Consider the following 18,792-nt stretch of genomic DNA (forward strand, 5'->3'; position numbering starts at 1 on the left):
TCCCCTATCTGAAAGTCTGATAAACGCTGAAAAAATGACTAAGTCCAAAAAAAAAATTTTTTAACCTTTTTTCAATTTTACCCCCGTGGGATATATATTCTACCCACACACATTTGGAACTCTCTGGGGTACCCTCACACATATTATTCCCTCATTTAGTGGATATTTTCACAAAAAAGAGAAATTTTCAAAAATTCAGAAAATTGGCTGAAAACGACTAAATATGACCGGACTCATCGGGCGAATCGCTCTGGAACTGAAATCGGAACGCTCACTGATATTTCCCCTATCTGAAAGTCTGATAAACGCTGAAAAAATGATTAAGTCCAAAAAAAATTTTTTTAACTTTTTTCAATTTTACCCCCGTGGGATATATATTCTACCCACGCACATTTGGAACACTCCTGGGGTACCCTCACACATATTATTCCCTCATTTAGTGGATATTTTCACAAAAAAGAGAAATTTTCAAAAATTCAGAAAATTGGCTGAAAACGACTAAATATGACCGGACTCATCGGGCGAATCGCTCTGGAACTGAAATCGGAACGCTCACTGATATTTCCCCTATCTGAAAGTCTGATAAACGCTGAAAAAATGATTAAGTCCAAAAAAAAATTTTTTAACTTTTTTCAATTTTACCCCCGTGGGATATATATTCTACCCACACACATTTGGAACTCTCCTCGGGTACCCTCACACATATTATTCCCTCATTTAGTGGATATTTTCACAAAAGAGTGAAATTTTCAAAAATTCAGAAAATTAACTGAAAACGACTAAATATGAAGGACTCATCGGGCGAATCGCTCTGGAACTGAAATCGGAACGCTCATTGATATTTCCCCTATCTGAAAGTCTGATAAACGCTGAAAAAATGACTAAGTCCAAAAAAAAAATTTTTTTTCACCTTTTTTCAATTTTACCCCCGTGGGATATATATTCTACCCACACACATTTGGAACTCTCCTGGGGTACCCTCACACATAGTATTCCCTCATTTAGTGGATATTTTCACAAAAAAGTGAAATTTTCAAAAATTCTGAAAATTGGCTGAAAACGACAAAATATGAAGGACTCATCGGGCGAATCGCTCTGGAACTGAAATCGGAACGCTCACTGACATTTCCCCTATCTGAAAGTCTGATAAACGCTGAAAAAATGACTAAGTCCATAAAAAAAATTTTTTCACCTTTTTTCAATTTTACCCCCGTGGGATATATATTCTACCCACGCACATTTGGAACACTCCTGGGGTACCCTCACACATATTATTCCCTCATTTAGTGGATATTTTCACAAAAAGGTGAAATTTTCAAAAATTCAGAAAATTGGCTAAAAACGACTAAATATGACCGGACTCATCGGGCGAATCGCTCTGGAACTGAAATCGGAACGCTCATTGATATTTCCCCTATCTGAAAGTCTGATAAACGCTGAAAAAATGACTAAGTCCAAAAAAAAAATTTTTTAACCTTTTTTCAATTTTACCCCCGTGGGATATATATTCTACCCACACACATTTGGAACTCTCTGGGGTACCCTCACACATATTATTCCCTCATTTAGTGGATATTTTCACAAAAAAGAGAAATTTTCAAAAATTCAGAAAATTGGCTGAAAACGACTAAATATGACCGGACTCATCGGGCGAATCGCTCTGGAACTGAAATCGGAACGCTCACTGATATTTCCCCTATCTGAAAGTCTGATAAACGCTGAAAAAATGATTAAGTCCAAAAAAAAATTTTTTAACTTTTTTCAATTTTACCCCCGTGGGATATATATTCTACCCACACACATTTGGAACTCTCCTCGGGTACCCTCACACATATTATTCCCTCATTTAGTGGATATTTTCACAAAAGAGTGAAATTTTCAAAAATTCTGAAAATTAACTGAAAACGACTAAATATGAAGGACTCATCGGGCGAATCGCTCTGGAACTGAAATCGGAACGCTCATTGATATTTCCCCTATCTGAAAGTCTGATAAACGCTGAAAAAATGACTAAGTCCAAAAAAAAAATTTTTTAACCTTTTTTCAATTTTACCCCCGTGGGATATATATTCTACCCACACACATTTGGAACACTCCTGGGGTACCCTCACACATATTATTCCCTCATTTAGTGGATATTTTCACAAAAAAGTGACATTTTCAAAAATTCAGAAAATTGGCTGAAAACGACTAAATATGAAGGACTCATCGGGCGAATCGCTCTGGAACTGAAATCGGAACGCTCATTGACATTTCCCCTATCTGAAACTCTGATAAACGCTGAAAAAATGACTAAGTCCAAAAAAAAAAATTTTTTCACCTTTTTTCAATTTTACCCCCGTGGGATATATATTCTACCCACGCACATTTGGAACACTCCTGGGGTACCCTCACACATATTATTCCCTCATTTAGTGGATATTTTCACAAAAAGGTGAAATTTTCAAAAATTCAGAAAATTGGCTGAAAACGACTAAATATGACCGGACTCATCGGGCGAAACGCTCTGGAACTGAAATCGGAACGCTCATTGATATTTCCCCTATCTGAAAGTCTGATAAACGCTGAAAAAATGACTAAGTCCAAAAAAAAAATTTTTTAACCTTTTTTCAATTTTACCCCCGTGGGATATATATTCTACCCACACACATTTGGAACTCTCTGGGGTACCCTCACACATATTATTCCCTCATTTAGTGGATATTTTCACAAAAAAGAGAAATTTTCAAAAATTCAGAAAATTGGCTGAAAACGACTAAATATGACCGGACTCATCGGGCGAATCGCTCTGGAACTGAAATCGGAACGCTCACTGATATTTCCCCTATCTGAAAGTCTGATAAACGCTGAAAAAATGATTAAGTCCAAAAAAAAATTTTTTAACTTTTTTCAATTTTACCCCCGTGGGATATATATTCTACCCACGCACATTTGGAACACTCCTGGGGTACCCTCACACATATTATTCCCTCATTTAGTGGATATTTTCACAAAAAAGTGACATTTTCAAAAATTCAGAAAATTGGCTGAAAACGACTAAATATGAAGGACTCATCGAGCGAATCGCTCTGGAACTGAAATCGGAACGCTCATTGACATTTCCCCTATCTGAAAGTCTGATAAACGCTGAAAAAATGACTAAGTACAAAAAAAAATTTTTTTCATCTTTTTTCAATTTTACCCCCGTGGGATATATATTCTACCCACACACATTTGGAACTCTCCTCGGGTACCCTCACACATATTATTCCCTCATTTAGTGGATATTTTCACAAAAAAGTGAAATTTTCAAAAATTCTGAAAATTGGCTGAAAACGACTAAATATGACCGTACTCATCGGGCGAATCGCTCTGGAACTGAAATCGGAACGCTCACTGACATTTCCCCTATCTGAAAGTCTGATAAACGCTGAAAAAATGACTAAGTCCAAAAAAAAAATGTTTTCACCTTTTTTCAATTTTACCCCCGTGGGATATATATTCTACCCACGCACATTTGGAACACTCCTGGGGTCCCCTCACACATATTATTCCCTCATTTAGTGGATATTTTCACAAAAAACTGAAATTTTCAAAAATTCAGAAAATTGACTGAAAACGACTAAATATGAAGGACTCATCGGGCGAATCGCTCTGGAACTGAAATCGGAACACTCATTGATATTTCCCCTATCTGAAAGTCTGATAAACGCTGAAAAACTGATTAAGTCCAAAAAAAAATTTTTTCACCTTTTTTCAATTTTACCCCCGTGGGATATATATTCTACCCACGCACATTTGGAACACTCCTGGGGTACCCTCACACATATTATTCCCTCATTTAGTGGATATTTTCACAAAAGAGTGAAATTTTCAAAAATTCAGAAAATTAACTGAAAACGACTAAATATGAAGGACTCATCGGGCGAATCGCTCTGGAACTGAAATCGGAACGCTCATTGACATTTCCCCTATCTGAAAGTCTGATAAACGCTGAAAAAATGACTAAGTCCAAAAAAAAAAATTTTTTAACCTTTTTTCAATTTTACCCCCGTGGGATATATATTCTACCCACACACATTTGGAACTCTCTGGGGTACCCTCACACATATTATTCCCTCATTTAGTGGATATTTTCACAAAAAAGTGACATTTTCAAAAATTCAGAAAATTGGCTGAAAACGACTAAATATGACCGGACTCATCGGGCGAATCGCTCTGGAACTGAAATCGGAACGCTCACTGATATTTCCCCTATCTGAAAGTCTGATAAACGCTGAAAAAATGACTAAGTCCAAAAAAAAAATGTTTTCACCTTTTTTCAATTTTACCCCCGTGGGATATATATTCTACCCACGCACATTTGGAACACTCCTGGGGTCCCCTCACACATATTATTCCCTCATTTAGTGGATATTTTCACAAAAAAGTGACATTTTCAAAAATTCAGAAAATTGGCTGAAAACGACTAAATATGAAGGACTCATCGGGCGAATCGCTCTGGAACTGAAATCGGAACGCTCATTGACATTTCCCCTATCTGAAAGTCTGATAAACGCTGAAAAAATGACTAAGTACAATAAAAAATTTTTTTTCACCTTTTTTCAATTTTACCCCCGTGGGATATATATTCTACCCACACACATTTGGAACTCTCCTGGGGTACCCTCACACATAGTATTCCCTCATTTAGTGGATATTTTCACAAAAAAGTGAAATTTTCAAAAATTCTGAAAATTGGCTGAAAACGACAAAATATGAAGGACTCATCGGGCGAATCGCTCTGGAACTGAAATCGGAACGCTCACTGACATTTCCCCTATCTGAAAGTCTGATAAACGCTGAAAAAATGACTAAGTCCATAAAAAAATTTTTTTCACCTTTTTTCAATTTTACCCCCGTGGGATATATATTCTACCCACGCACATTTGGAACACTCCTGGGGTACCCTCACACATATTATTCCCTCATTTAGTGGATATTTTCACAAAAGAGTGAAATTTTCAAAAATTCAGAAAATTGACTGAAAACGACTAAATATGAAGGACTCATCGGGCGAATCGCTCTGGAACTGAAATCGGAACGCTCATTGATATTTCCCCTATCTGAAAGTCTGATAAACACTGAAAAAATGACTAAGTCCAAAAAAAAAATTTTTTAACCTTTTTTCAATTTTACCCCCGTGGGATATATATTCTACCCACACACATTTGGAACACTCCTGGGTTACCCTCACACATATTATTCCCTCATTTAGTGGATATTTTCACAAAAAAGTGACATTTTCAAAAATTCAGAAAATTGGCTGAAAACGACTAAATATGAAGGACTCATCGGGCGAATCCCTCTGGAACTGAAATCGGAACGCTCATTGACATTTCCCCTATCTGAAAGTCTGATAAACGCTGAAAAAATGACTAAGTCCAAAAAAAATTTTTTCAACTTTTTTCAATTTTACCCCCGTGGGATATATATTCTACCCACGCACATTTGGAACACTCCTGGGGTACCCTCACACATATTATTCCCTCATTTAGTGGATATTTTCACAAAAAGGTGAAATTTTCAAAAATTCAGAAAATTGGCTGAAAACGACTAAATATGACCGGACTCATCGGGCGAATCGCTCTGGAACTGAAATCGGAACGCTCATTGATATTTCCCCTATCTGAAAGTCTGATAAACGCTGAAAAAATGACTAAGTCCAAAAAAAAAATTTTTTAACCTTTTTTCAATTTTACCCCCGTGGGATATATATTCTACCCACACACATTTGGAACTCTCTGGGGTACCCTCACACATATTATTCCCTCATTTAGTGGATATTTTCACAAAAAAGAGAAATTTTCAAAAATTCAGAAAATTGGCTGAAAACGACTAAATATGACCGGACTCATCGGGCGAATCGCTCTGGAACTGAAATCGGAACGCTCACTGATATTTCCCCTATCTGAAAGTCTGATAAACGCTGAAAAAATGATTAAGTCCAAAAAAAAATTTTTTAACTTTTTTCAATTTTACCCCCGTGGGATATATATTCTACCCACACACATTTGGAACTCTCCTCGGGTACCCTCACACATATTATTCCCTCATTTAGTGGATATTTTCACAAAAGAGTGAAATTTTCAAAAATTCAGAAAATTAACTGAAAACGACTAAATATGAAGGACTCATCGGGCGAATCGCTCTGGAACTGAAATCGGAACGCTCATTGATATTTCCCCTATCTGAAAGTCTGATAAACGCTGAAAAAATGACTAAGTCCAAAAAAAAAATTTTTTAACCTTTTTTCAATTTTACCCCCGTGGGATATATATTCTACCCACACACATTTGGAACACTCCTGGGGTACCCTCACACATATTATTCCCTCATTTAGTGGATATTTTCACAAAAAAGTGACATTTTCAAAAATTCAGAAAATTGGCTGAAAACGACTAAATATGAAGGACTCATCGGGCGAATCGCTCTGGAACTGAAATCGGAACGCTCATTGACATTTCCCCTATCTGAAACTCTGATAAACGCTGAAAAAATGACTAAGTCCAAAAAAAAAAATTTTTTCACCTTTTTTCAATTTTACCCCTGTGGGATATATATTCTACCCACGCACATTTGGAACACTCCTGGGGTACCCTCACACATATTATTCCCTCATTTAGTGGATATTTTCACAAAAAGGTGAAATTTTCAAAAATTCAGAAAATTGGCTGAAAACGACTAAATATGACCGGACTCATCGGGCGAATCGCTCTGGAACTGAAATCGGAACGCTCATTGATATTTCCCCTATCTGAAAGTCTGATAAACGCTGAAAAAATGACTAAGTCCAAAAAAAAAATTTTTTAACCTTTTTTCAATTTTACCCCCGTGGGATATATATTCTACCCACACACATTTGGAACTCTCTGGGGTACCCTCACACATATTATTCCCTCATTTAGTGGATATTTTCACAAAAAAGAGAAATTTTCAAAAATTCAGAAAATTGGCTGAAAACGACTAAATATGACCGGACTCATCGGGCGAATCGCTCTGGAACTGAAATCGGAACGCTCACTGATATTTCCCCTATCTGAAAGTCTGATAAACGCTGAAAAAATGATTAAGTCCAAAAAAAAATTTTTTAACTTTTTTCAATTTTACCCCCGTGGGATATATATTCTACCCACGCACATTTGGAACACTCCTGGGGTACCCTCACACATATTATTCCCTCATTTAGTGGATATTTTCACAAAAAAGTGACATTTTCAAAAATTCAGAAAATTGGCTGAAAACGACTAAATATGAAGGACTCATCGAGCGAATCGCTCTGGAACTGAAATCGGAACGCTCATTGACATTTCCCCTATCTGAAAGTCTGATAAACGCTGAAAAAATGACTAAGTACAAAAAAAAATTTTTTTCATCTTTTTTCAATTTTACCCCCGTGGGATATATATTCTACCCACACACATTTGGAACTCTCCTCGGGTACCCTCACACATATTATTCCCTCATTTAGTGGATATTTTCACAAAAAAGTGAAATTTTCAAAAATTCTGAAAATTGGCTGAAAACGACTAAATATGACCGTACTCATCGGGCGAATCGCTCTGGAACTGAAATCGGAACGCTCACTGACATTTCCCCTATCTGAAAGTCTGATAAACGCTGAAAAAATGACTAAGTCCAAAAAAAAAATGTTTTCACCTTTTTTCAATTTTACCCCCGTGGGATATATATTCTACCCACGCACATTTGGAACACTCCTGGGGTCCCCTCACACATATTATTCCCTCATTTAGTGGATATTTTCACAAAAAACTGAAATTTTCAAAAATTCAGAAAATTGACTGAAAACGACTAAATATGAAGGACTCATCGGGCGAATCGCTCTGGAACTGAAATCGGAACACTCATTGATATTTCCCCTATCTGAAAGTCTGATAAACGCTGAAAAACTGATTAAGTCCAAAAAAAAATTTTTTCACCTTTTTTCAATTTTACCCCCGTGGGATATATATTCTACCCACGCACATTTGGAACACTCCTGGGGTACCCTCACACATATTATTCCCTCATTTAGTGGATATTTTCACAAAAGAGTGAAATTTTCAAAAATTCAGAAAATTAACTGAAAACGACTAAATATGAAGGACTCATCGGGCGAATCGCTCTGGAACTGAAATCGGAACGCTCATTGACATTTCCCCTATCTGAAAGTCTGATAAACGCTGAAAAAATGACTAAGTCCAAAAAAAAAAATTTTTTAACCTTTTTTCAATTTTACCCCCGTGGGATATATATTCTACCCACACACATTTGGAACTCTCTGGGGTACCCTCACACATATTATTCCCTCATTTAGTGGATATTTTCACAAAAAAGTGACATTTTCAAAAATTCAGAAAATTGGCTGAAAACGACTAAATATGACCGGACTCATCGGGCGAATCGCTCTGGAACTGAAATCGGAACGCTCACTGATATTTCCCCTATCTGAAAGTCTGATAAACGCTGAAAAAATGACTAAGTCCAAAAAAAAAATGTTTTCACCTTTTTTCAATTTTACCCCCGTGGGATATATATTCTACCCACGCACATTTGGAACACTCCTGGGGTCCCCTCACACATATTATTCCCTCATTTAGTGGATATTTTCACAAAAAAGTGACATTTTCAAAAATTCAGAAAATTGGCTGAAAACGACTAAATATGAAGGACTCATCGGGCGAATCGCTCTGGAACTGAAATCGGAACGCTCATTGACATTTCCCCTATCTGAAAGTCTGATAAACGCTGAAAAAATGACTAAGTACAAAAAAAAATTTTTTTTCACCTTTTTTCAATTTTACCCCCGTGGGATATATATTCTACCCACACACATTTGGAACTCTCCTGGGGTACCCTCACACATAGTATTCCCTCATTTAGTGGATATTTTCACAAAAAAGTGAAATTTTCAAAAATTCTGAAAATTGGCTGAAAACGACAAAATATGAAGGACTCATCGGGCGAATCGCTCTGGAACTGAAATCGGAACGCTCACTGACATTTCCCCTATCTGAAAGTCTGATAAACGCTGAAAAAATGACTAAGTCCATAAAAAAAATTTTTTCACCTTTTTTCAATTTTACCCCCGTGGGATATATATTCTACCCACGCACATTTGGAACACTCCTGGGGTACCCTCACACATATTATTCCCTCATTTAGTGGATATTTTCACAAAAGAGTGAAATTTTCAAAAATTCAGAAAATTGACTGAAAACGACTAAATATGAAGGACTCATCGGGCGAATCGCTCTGGAACTGAAATCGGAACGCTCATTGATATTTCCCCTATCTGAAAGTCTGATAAACACTGAAAAAATGACTAAGTCCAAAAAAAAAATTTTTTAACCTTTTTTCAATTTTACCCCCGTGGGATATATATTCTACCCACACACATTTGGAACACTCCTGGGTTACCCTCACACATATTATTCCCTCATTTAGTGGATATTTTCACAAAAAAGTGACATTTTCAAAAATTCAGAAAATTGGCTGAAAACGACTAAATATGAAGGACTCATCGGGCGAATCCCTCTGGAACTGAAATCGGAACGCTCATTGACATTTCCCCTATCTGAAAGTCTGATAAACGCTGAAAAAATGACTAAGTCCAAAAAAAAAAATTTTTTAACCTTTTTTCAATTTTACCCCCGTGGGATATATATTCTACCCACACACATTTGGAACTCTCTGGGGTACCCTCACACATATTATTCCCTCATTTAGTGGATATTTTCACAAAAAAGAGAAATTTTCAAAAATTCAGAAAATTGGCTGAAAACGACTAAATATGACCGGACTCATCGGGCGAATCGCTCTGGAACTGAAATCGGAACGCTCACTGATATTTCCCCTATCTGAAAGTCTGATAAACGCTGAAAAAATGATTAAGTCCAAAAAAAAATTTTTTAACTTTTTTCAATTTTACCCCCGTGGGATATATATTCTACCCACACACATTTGGAACTCTCCTCGGGTACCCTCACACATATTATTCCCTCATTTAGTGGATATTTTCACAAAAGAGTGAAATTTTCAAAAATTCAGAAAATTAACTGAAAACGACTAAATATGAAGGACTCATCGGGCGAATCGCTCTGGAACTGAAATCGGAACGCTCATTGATATTTCCCCTATCTGAAAGTCTGATAAACGCTGAAAAAATGACTAAGTCCAAAAAAAAAATTTTTTAACCTTTTTTCAATTTTACCCCCGTGGGATATATATTCTACCCACACACATTTGGAACACTCCTGGGGTACCCTCACACATATTATTCCCTCATTTAGTGGATATTTTCACAAAAAAGTGACATTTTCAAAAATTCAGAAAATTGGCTGAAAACGACTAAATATGAAGGACTCATCGGGCGAATCGCTCTGGAACTGAAATCGGAACGCTCATTGACATTTCCCCTATCTGAAACTCTGATAAACGCTGAAAAAATGACTAAGTCCAAAAAAAAAAATTTTTTCACCTTTTTTCAATTTTACCCCTGTGGGATATATATTCTACCCACGCACATTTGGAACACTCCTGGGGTACCCTCACACATATTATTCCCTCATTTAGTGGATATTTTCACAAAAAGGTGAAATTTTCAAAAATTCAGAAAATTGGCTGAAAACGACTAAATATGACCGGACTCATCGGGCGAATCGCTCTGGAACTGAAATCGGAACGCTCATTGATATTTCCCCTATCTGAAAGTCTGATAAACGCTGAAAAAATGACTAAGTCCAAAAAAAAAATTTTTTAACCTTTTTTCAATTTTACCCCCGTGGGATATATATTCTACCCACACACATTTGGAACTCTCTGGGGTACCCTCACACATATTATTCCCTCATTTAGTGGATATTTTCACAAAAAAGAGAAATTTTCAAAAATTCAGAAAATTGGCTGAAAACGACTAAATATGACCGGACTCATCGGGCGAATCGCTCTGGAACTGAAATCGGAACGCTCACTGATATTTCCCCTATCTGAAAGTCTGATAAACGCTGAAAAAATGATTAAGTCCAAAAAAAAATTTTTTAACTTTTTTCAATTTTACCCCCGTGGGATATATATTCTACCCACGCACATTTGGAACACTCCTGGGGTACCCTCACACATATTATTCCCTCATTTAGTGGATATTTTCACAAAAAAGTGACATTTTCAAAAATTCAGAAAATTGGCTGAAAACGACTAAATATGAAGGACTCATCGAGCGAATCGCTCTGGAACTGAAATCGGAACGCTCATTGACATTTCCCCTATCTGAAAGTCTGATAAACGCTGAAAAAATGACTAAGTACAAAAAAAAATTTTTTTCATCTTTTTTCAATTTTACCCCCGTGGGATATATATTCTACCCACACACATTTGGAACTCTCCTCGGGTACCCTCACACATATTATTCCCTCATTTAGTGGATATTTTCACAAAAAAGTGAAATTTTCAAAAATTCTGAAAATTGGCTGAAAACGACTAAATATGACCGGACTCATCGGGCGAATCGCTCTGGAACTGAAATCGGAACGCTCACTGACATTTCCCCTATCTGAAAGTCTGATAAACGCTGAAAAAATGACTAAGTCCAAAAAAAAAATGTTTTCACCTTTTTTCAATTTTACCCCCGTGGGATATATATTCTACCCACGCACATTTGGAACACTCCTGGGGTCCCCTCACACATATTATTCCCTCATTTAGTGGATATTTTCACAAAAAAGTGACATTTTCAAAAATTCAGAAAATTGGCTGAAAACGACTAAATATGAAGGACTCATCGGGCGAATCGCTCTGGAACTGAAATCGGAACGCTCATTGACATTTCCCCTATCTGAAAGTCTGATAAACGCTGAAAAAATGACTAAGTCCAAAAAAAAAAATTTTTTAACCTTTTTTCAATTTTACCCCCGTGGGATATATATTCTACCCACACACATTTGGAACTCTCTGGGGTACCCTCACACATATTATTCCCTCATTTAGTGGATATTTTCACAAAAAAGTGACATTTTCAAAAATTCAGAAAATTGGCTGAAAACGACTAAATATGACCGGACTCATCGGGCGAATCGCTCTGGAACTGAAATCGGAACGCTCACTGATATTTCCCCTATCTGAAAGTCTGATAAACGCTGAAAAAATGACTAAGTCCAAAAAAAAAATGTTTTCACCTTTTTTCAATTTTACCCCCGTGGGATATATATTCTACCCACGCACATTTGGAACACTCCTGGGGTCCCCTCACACATATTATTCCCTCATTTAGTGGATATTTTCACAAAAAAGTGACATTTTCAAAAATTCAGAAAATTGGCTGAAAACGACTAAATATGAAGGACTCATCGGGCGAATCGCTCTGGAACTGAAATCGGAACGCTCATTGACATTTCCCCTATCTGAAAGTCTGATAAACGCTGAAAAAATGACTAAGTACAAAAAAAAATTTTTTTTCACCTTTTTTCAATTTTACCCCCGTGGGATATATATTCTACCCACACACATTTGGAACTCTCCTGGGGTACCCTCACACATAGTATTCCCTCATTTAGTGGATATTTTCACAAAAAAGTGAAATTTTCAAAAATTCTGAAAATTGGCTGAAAACGACAAAATATGAAGGACTCATCGGGCGAATCGCTCTGGAACTGAAATCGGAACGCTCACTGACATTTCCCCTATCTGAAAGTCTGATAAACGCTGAAAAAATGACTAAGTCCATAAAAAAAATTTTTTCACCTTTTTTCAATTTTACCCCCGTGGGATATATATTCTACCCACGCACATTTGGAACACTCCTGGGGTACCCTCACACATATTATTCCCTCATTTAGTGGATATTTTCACAAAAGAGTGAAATTTTCAAAAATTCAGAAAATTGACTGAAAACGACTAAATATGAAGGACTCATCGGGCGAATCGCTCTGGAACTGAAATCGGAACGCTCATTGATATTTCCCCTATCTGAAAGTCTGATAAACACTGAAAAAATGACTAAGTCCAAAAAAAAAATTTTTTAACCTTTTTTCAATTTTACCCCCGTGGGATATATATTCTACCCACACACATTTGGAACACTCCTGGGTTACCCTCACACATATTATTCCCTCATTTAGTGGATATTTTCACAAAAAAGTGACATTTTCAAAAATTCAGAAAATTGGCTGAAAACGACTAAATATGAAGGACTCATCGGGCGAATCCCTCTGGAACTGAAATCGGAACGCTCATTGACATTTCCCCTATCTGAAAGTCTGATAAACGCTGAAAAAATGACTAAGTCCAAAAAAAATTTTTTCAACTTTTTTCAATTTTACCCCCGTGGGATATATATTCTACCCACACACATTTGGAACACTCCTGGGGTACCCTCACACATATTATTCCCTCATTTAGTGGATATTTTCACAAAAAAGTGACATTTTCAAAAATTCAGAAAATTGGCTGAAAACGACTAAATATGAAGGACTCATCGGGCGAATCGCTCTGGAACTGAAATCGGAACGCTCATTGACATTTCCCCTATCTGAAACTCTGATAAACGCTGAAAAAATGACTAAGTCCAAAAAAAAAAATTTTTTCACCTTTTTTCAATTTTACCCCTGTGGGATATATATTCTACCCACGCACATTTGGAACACTCCTGGGGTACCCTCACACATATTATTCCCTCATTTAGTGGATATTTTCACAAAAAGGTGAAATTTTCAAAAATTCAGAAAATTGGCTGAAAACGACTAAATATGACCGGACTCATCGGGCGAATCGCTCTGGAACTGAAATCGGAACGCTCATTGATATTTCCCCTATCTGAAAGTCTGATAAACGCTGAAAAAATGACTAAGTCCAAAAAAAAAATTTTTTAACCTTTTTTCAATTTTACCCCCGTGGGATATATATTCTACCCACACACATTTGGAACTCTCTGGGGTACCCTCACACATATTATTCCCTCATTTAGTGGATATTTTCACAAAAAAGTGAAATTTTCAAAAATTCTGAAAATTGGCTGAAAACGACTAAATATGACCGGACTCATCGGGCGAATCGCTCTGGAACTGAAATCGGAACGCTCACTGACATTTCCCCTATCTGAAAGTCTGATAAACGCTGAAAAAATGACTAAGTCCAAAAAAAAAATGTTTTCACCTTTTTTCAATTTTACCCCCGTGGGATATATATTCTACCCACGCACATTTGGAACACTCCTGGGGTCCCCTCACACATATTATTCCCTCATTTAGTGGATATTTTCACAAAAAACTGAAATTTTCAAAAATTCAGAAAATTGACTGAAAACGACTAAATATGAAGGACTCATCGGGCGAATCGCACTGGAACTGAAATCGGAACGCTCATTGATATTTCCCCTATCTGAAAGTCTGATAAACGCTGAAAAACTGATTAAGTCCAAAAAAAAATTTTTTCACCTTTTTTCAATTTTACCCCCGTGGGATATATATTCTACCCACGCACATTTGGAACACTCCTGGGGTACCCTCACACATATTATTCCCTCATTTAGTGGATATTTTCACAAAAGAGTGAAATTTTCAAAAATTCAGAAAATTAACTGAAAACGACTAAATATGAAGGACTCATCGGGCGAATCGCTCTGGAACTGAAATCAGAACGCTCATTGACATTTCCCCTATCTGAAAGTCTGATAAACGCTGAAAAAATGACTAAGTCCAAAAAAAAAAATTTTTTAACCTTTTTTCAATTTTACCCCCGTGGGATATATATTCTACCCACACACATTTGGAACTCTCTGGGGTACCCTCACACATATTATTCCCTCATTTAGTGGATATTTTCACAAAAAAGTGAAATTTTCAAAAATTCAGAAAATTGGCTGAAAACGACTAAATATGACCGGACTCATCGGGCGAATCGCTCTGGAACTGAAATCGGAACGCTCACTGATATTTCCCCTATCTGAAAGTCTGATAAACGCTGAAAAAATGATTAAGTCCAAAAAAAAATTTTTTAACTTTTTTCAATTTTACCCCCGTGGGATATATATTCTACCCACGCACATTTGGAACACTCCTGGGGTACCCTCACACATATTATTCCCTCATTTAGTGGATATTTTCACAAAAAAGTGAAATTTTCAAAAATTCAGAAAATTGGCTGAAAACGACTAAATATGACCGGACTCATCAGGCGAATCGCTCTGGAACTGAAATCGGAACGCTCACTGACATTTCCCCTATCTGAAATTCTAATAAACGCTGAAAAAATGACTAAGTCCAAAAAAAAATTTTTTTCACCTTTTTTCAATTTTACCCCCATGGGATATATATTCTACCCACGCACATTTGGAACTCTCCTGGGGTACCCTCACACATATTATTCCCTCATTTAGTGAATATTTTCACAAAAGAGTGAAATTTTCAAAAATTCAGAAAATTGACTGAAAACGACTAAATATGAAGGACTCATCGGGCGAATCGCTCTGGAACTGAAATCGGAACGCTCATTGATATTTCCCCTATCTGAAAGTCTGATAAACGCTGAAAAAATGATTAAGTCCAAAAAAAAAATTTTTTAACCTTTTTTCAATTTTACCCCCGTGGGATATATATTCTACCCACACACATTTGGAACTCTCTGGGGTACCCTCACACATATTATTCCCTCATTTAGTGGATATTTTCACAAAAAAGAGAAATTTTCAAAAATTCAGAAAATTGGCTGAAAACGACTAAATATGACCGGACTCATCGGGCGAATCGCTCTGGAACTGAAATCGGAACGCTCACTGATATTTCCCCTATCTGAAAGTCTGATAAACGCTGAAAAAATGATTAAGTCCAAAAAAAAATTTTTTAACTTTTTTCAATTTTACCCCCGTGGGATATATATTCTACCCACACACATTTGGAACTCTCCTCGGGTACCCTCACACATATTATTCCCTCATTTAGTGGATATTTTCACAAAAGAGTGAAATTTTCAAAAATTCAGAAAATTAACTGAAAACGACTAAATATGAAGGACTCATCGGGCGAATCGCTCTGGAACTGAAATCGGAACGCTCATTGATATTTCCCCTATCTGAAAGTCTGATAAACGCTGAAAAAATGACTAAGTCCAAAAAAAAAATTTTTTAACCTTTTTTCAATTTTACCCCCGTGGGATATATATTCTACCCACACACATTTGGAACACTCCTGGGGTACCCTCACACATATTATTCCCTCATTTAGTGGATATTTTCACAAAAAAGTGACATTTTCAAAAATTCAGAAAATTGGCTGAAAACGACTAAATATGAAGGACTCATCGGGCGAATCGCTCTGGAACTGAAATCGGAACGCTCATTGACATTTCCCCTATCTGAAACTCTGATAAACGCTGAAAAAATGACTAAGTCCAAAAAAAAAAATTTTTTCACCTTTTTTCAATTTTACCCCTGTGGGATATATATTCTACCCACGCACATTTGGAACACTCCTGGGGTACCCTCACACATATTATTCCCTCATTTAGTGGATATTTTCACAAAAAGGTGAAATTTTCAAAAATTCAGAAAATTGGCTGAAAACGACTAAATATGACCGGACTCATCGGGCGAATCGCTCTGGAACTGAAATCGGAACGCTCATTGATATTTCCCCTATCTGAAAGTCTGATAAACGCTGAAAAAATGACTAAGTCCAAAAAAAAAATTTTTTAACCTTTTTTCAATTTTACCCCCGTGGGATATATATTCTACCCACACACATTTGGAACTCTCTGGGGTACCCTCACACATATTATTCCCTCATTTAGTGGATATTTTCACAAAAAAGAGAAATTTTCCAAAATTCAGAAAATTGGCTGAAAACGACTAAATATGACCGGACTCATCGGGCGAATCGCTCTGGAACTGAAATCGGAACGCTCACTGATATTTCCCCTATCTGAAAGTCTGATAAACGCTGAAAAAATGATTAAGTCCAAAAAAAAATTTTTTAACTTTTTTCAATTTTACCCCCGTGGGATATATATTCTACCCACGCACATTTGGAACACTCCTGGGGTACCCTCACACATATTATTCCCTCATTTAGTGGATATTTTCACAAAAAAGAGAAATTTTCAAAAATTCAGAAAATTGGCTGAAAACGACTAAATATGACCGGACTCATCGGGCGAATCGCTCTGGAACTGAAATCGGAACGCTCACTGATATTTCCCCTATCTGAAAGTCTGATAAACGCTGAAAAAATGATTAAGTCCAAAAAAAAATTTTTTAACTTTTTTCAATTTTACCCCCGTGGGATATATATTCTACCCACACACATTTGGAACTCTCCTCGGGTACCCTCACACATATTATTCCCTCATTTAGTGGATATTTTCACAAAAGAGTGAAATTTTCAAAAATTCAGAAAATTAACTGAAAACGACTAAATATGAAGGACTCATCGGGCGAATCGCTCTGGAACTGAAATCGGAACGCTCATTGATATTTCCCCTATCTGAAAGTCTGATAAACGCTGAAAAAATGACTAAGTCCAAAAAAAAAATTTTTTAACCTTTTTTCAATTTTACCCCCGTGGGATATATATTCTACCCACACACATTTGGAACACTCCTGGGGTACCCTCACACATATTATTCCCTCATTTAGTGGATATTTTCACAAAAAAGTGACATTTTCAAAAATTCAGAAAATTGGCTGAAAACGACTAAATATGAAGGACTCATCGGGCGAATCGCTCTGGAACTGAAATCGGAACGCTCATTGACATTTCCCCTATCTGAAACTCTGATAAACGCTGAAAAAATGACTAAGTCCAAAAAAAAAAATTTTTTCACCTTTTTTCAATTTTACCCCTGTGGGATATATATTCTACCCACGCACATTTGGAACACTCCTGGGGTACCCTCACACATATTATTCCCTCATTTAGTGGATATTTTCACAAAAAGGTGAAATTTTCAAAAATTCAGAAAATTGGCTGAAAACGACTAAATATGACCGGACTCATCGGGCGAATCGCTCTGGAACTGAAATCGGAACGCTCATTGATATTTCCCCTATCTGAAAGTCTGATAAACGCTGAAAAAATGACTAAGTCCAAAAAAAAAATTTTTTAACCTTTTTTCAATTTTACCCCCGTGGGATATATATTCTACCCACACACATTTGGAACTCTCTGGGGTACCCTCACACATATTATTCCCTCATTTAGTGGATATTTTCACAAAAAAGAGAAATTTTCAAAAATTCAGAAAATTGGCTGAAAACGACTAAATATGACCGGACTCATCGGGCGAATCGCTCTGGAACTGAAATCGGAACGCTCACTGATATTTCCCCTATCTGAAAGTCTGATAAACGCTGAAAAAATGATTAAGTCCAAAAAAAAATTTTTTAACTTTTTTCAATTTTACCCCCGTGGGATATATATTCTACCCACGCACATTTGGAACACTCCTGGGGTACCCTCACACATATTATTCCCTCATTTAGTGGATATTTTCACAAAAAAGTGACATTTTCAAAAATTCAGAAAATTGGCTGAAAACGACTAAATATGAAGGACTCATCGAGCGAATCGCTCTGGAACTGAAATCGGAACGCTCATTGACATTTCCCCTATCTGAAAGTCTGATAAACGCTGAAAAAATGACTAAGTACAAAAAAAAATTTTTTTCATCTTTTTTCAATTTTACCCCCGTGGGATATATATTCTACCCACACACATTTGGAACTCTCCTCGGGTACCCTCACACATATTATTCCCTCATTTAGTGGATATTTTCACAAAAAAGTGA

The sequence above is a fragment of the Phyllobates terribilis genome, unplaced genomic scaffold, assembly GCF_046119375.1.
Source record: "Phyllobates terribilis strain yellow unplaced genomic scaffold, ASM4611937v1 Scaffold_13__5_contigs__length_258822181, whole genome shotgun sequence".
NCBI classification, from domain to species: domain Eukaryota; kingdom Metazoa; phylum Chordata; class Amphibia; order Anura; family Dendrobatidae; genus Phyllobates; species Phyllobates terribilis.